General features: G+C 41.2%; 1 protein-coding gene across 4 annotated transcripts in view; it reads left to right on the forward strand.

Moving 5' to 3' along the window:
- LOC113212266 (uncharacterized) overlaps window positions 1-3054 on the forward strand; it is a 36968-nt gene that overhangs the window by 24778 nt on the left and 9136 nt on the right. For 2 of the 4 annotated variants that reach the window (XR_008011782.1, XR_008011783.1), the window contains one exon: window positions 1658-1856. The exons of the other annotated variants lie outside the window; for them this stretch is intronic. The gene's annotated coding sequence lies outside the window, so the exon portion shown is untranslated. The remainder of the gene's footprint in view (window positions 1-1657; window positions 1857-3054) is intronic. 4 annotated transcript variants of the gene reach the window in all.

Below are 3054 nucleotides of genomic sequence, written 5' to 3' on the forward strand. Positions count from 1 at the left end.
ACGTTATTTGTACTCTCTTCTTGATTTTGGGTTGCATTCTTTCCTCTGTTTGTAGGCTAGGCGTAGAGTGAGGCGTAGGGCAGAGAGGGATGTAGCTGACTTCTTAGAAGTGGATGGCTTGCCATTCTCGAAGACTGGTGGGGCTAAATTTAAGTTCTGGGCCTATTCTAGGAAAATTAAAAGACTCTGAAAATGAACCATTTATCATAGCTATATACTGTGGTGAATCGGATCCAAGGGATATTGATGTATTCTTAGGTGATTTCACCATTTAACTAGATCACTTGCACACAAAAGGATATGATTATGATGGAGAAAACTTTCCATGTGAAGTAGAAAACTTTATACTTGGTGCTCCGGCAAGGTCTCTAGTAAAGTGTTGTGTGAATCATAGGGGGCATGGAGCCTGTGAAAAGTGTACTGTAAGAGGCACTTTTGCAGAAGATAGGATGAATTATGCCGTTGTTGGTCCTGATGTCCAGCTTCGGACTGACCAGTCTTTTGCCAACCAGGAAGACAGACTCCACCATTGTGGCCACTCTCCCCTACAAATGGTCAATGGAATTGGCTTGGTGTCAAATTTTCGGTTGGACCCTACGCATCTCCTCTACAAAGGCTCATTTCTAAGGCTGCTTGACGTTCTGCTGGCATGGGAGGGACCCTGGAACTTTACTGAAGAGCAAAGTTTTGCTATGTCAGAGAAATTATTAGGATTTGTGGTATCATGTCCAAGTGATTTTAATAGGAAACCAAGAAAGATTCAGGAATACTATAAATACAAAGCTACTGAGCTTAGAAGACTGCTGTTGTATGATGGAGCAGTGTTGTTCAAGAGCCAAATGGATGACAACATATATAAATTGTTTTGTCTATTGCACTGTGCCATTTATATACTTGCCAGTCCACATTTATTGCCTAATTTCCTTGATGAAGCTTAAGCATATTTAGATAATTTTGTCCAATATTCTGCTGAAGTGTTTGGAAACCATTTTGTTGTATACAACGTGCATTCTTTAACCCACTTGGCAGATGAATGTCGCATGCATGGTGTGACAGAAAACTTTTCTGCCTTTTGTTATGAGAATCGGTTAAAAAGCAAAAAAGAAACTTTGAGGTCAGGGTATCTGCCACTAGAGCAGATAGTTAGAAGAGACTCTGAAAGGGTTAATAGAGAAGTTAAAATCAAGTCAAATCAAAATACTGTACAACCAGTAAGGCAACACGTTGATCCTTGTGAACAGGAAAATAGCACCCACTATCAATGTGAACAATGTTGTTTCCCGAATAGGGAGGAAAGATGGCTGCTTTATGACGAATGATCGGAGGGTTGCTATCCGCAAAAATATTGTCATCAGGGACAACATTGTGCTTTTCATTGGAAACTGCTTCGCTACTTACGAGAATCTTTAACTTTAACTCCTCTGAGTTGGGAATTTTCAAAGTTGGGGAACTAAACTTGAATAGGGGGGCTTTTCCACTTGAGAATATATTTGGAAAATGTTGGCTCTTGGAGGATGGGGACAGTTCTGTGTCTTTTCCCCTGGTTCGCACCACCCCTCTCCTGCAATAATTGTTAGTGACATAGGTTGTTTGTTTTTAAACTAATCAATTATATACAATGTAGGTAATGTTTTAATTTTGTGTTTCTCTGTTTCAGTTTGTGTTAATCAAGTTTGAGGGAGAAGAAGTCCCTGACGTGGCCAGAAAGAGCTGGATACAAATGAAGGAAGATCGATTTGAGTGTAAATGGCCAGGAGGAGCACTCACAGAAAAGCAGCTGTTCACAATGATCACCAAAGCGGATTTTCCCACAGATGGGTGGGAGTTTCACCCCTGTGTAATTTTATGTTCCTATGGTAAAAGTCTTAAGTGGGAGGGTATTCGGGAACAGCGCCTTCCGGCTCCAAAATTTGACATACTCACAGCATTTGTCGGGGAAGTTTTACTCTAAAATTAGGTAAATTAAACTTCTACTGTTCGATTAAAAGTTCGAATTTTGATAGATTGTTATGTAAAAATTAACGTTTTAGTGATCTAGATAATCTAGAGACCCTTGAGCCTAAAGGAGGGTGTGGTTCAACGTCAACTGTGTGGTTTTAGTATTACTTCCTGCGCAATGTTTCAATAAAAGGTCTTATTTACGACTTAGACCATTTTAGTCGGTTTCACATTATTTTGGCAAGAAATGCCCTCTTGCACCCAAATGGTACAATATAGAGCAAAACGGACGAAATTTTCGCCCGAAGGGTTCTACTTTCTCGAGTTCGCCCTTCGGGGCCCATAACAAAATATTTAAAAAAAAATATTTTGCGCCCTGTGGTTTTTGATTTTTTTAAAAGTCAATTTTTGAGCTAGAATGCTCATCTTCGGACTCGATGTGTCTTTTTATGATACAAAACGACCCTGAAATTCCCAGATCGCTCTCTCAATTATTTCTCGAGTTATCGTGCGGACAGACAACCAACCAAACAAACAGACAGACAGACAAACAGATGGAAACTTTTTGGGTCAGTGGAGTAAAGGGCTTCGCTATTCGCTCAGCCAACGATCTGTCAAAATTTGAACTTTTAATTAAAACCGTTACCGAATAGCGGAAGTTTCATGTCCCTAACTTTAGAGTAATAAGACCCCGACAACTGGTTCGAGTATGTCAAATTTTGGGCCCGTAAGACCCTGTTCCCCTATACCCTCTCCTTAAGGTGGTACAGGACTGAAACTGGACAAGTCCGTCAAAAAGCAGCTATTTTGAGTTTAAAATCAAAATGCGAATTAAATCAAGAAAAAGCTCTTTATTTCATTGGCTGAGCGATTAGCGAAGCCCATAACTCCACTGACCGGAAAAGTTTCATTCTGTTTGTCTGTTTGTTTGTCTGTTTGTCCGTCTGTGCGCACGATAACTCGAGAAAGAATTGAGATAGCGACCTGGGATTTTCAGGGTCGTTTTGTATCATAACAAGCAGGCCCGCCCTTCCGCCAAACGAAGTTGCCAGCTTCGCTTCGCTGCGCCGGCAACTCCGTTCGGCAGGGGCCGGGCCTGCTTGGCCTGCCGGCGGC

This window comes from Frankliniella occidentalis, unplaced genomic scaffold (assembly GCF_000697945.3).
Source record: "Frankliniella occidentalis isolate FOCC.00 unplaced genomic scaffold, Focc_3.1 Scaffold221, whole genome shotgun sequence".
NCBI classification, from domain to species: domain Eukaryota; kingdom Metazoa; phylum Arthropoda; class Insecta; order Thysanoptera; family Thripidae; genus Frankliniella; species Frankliniella occidentalis.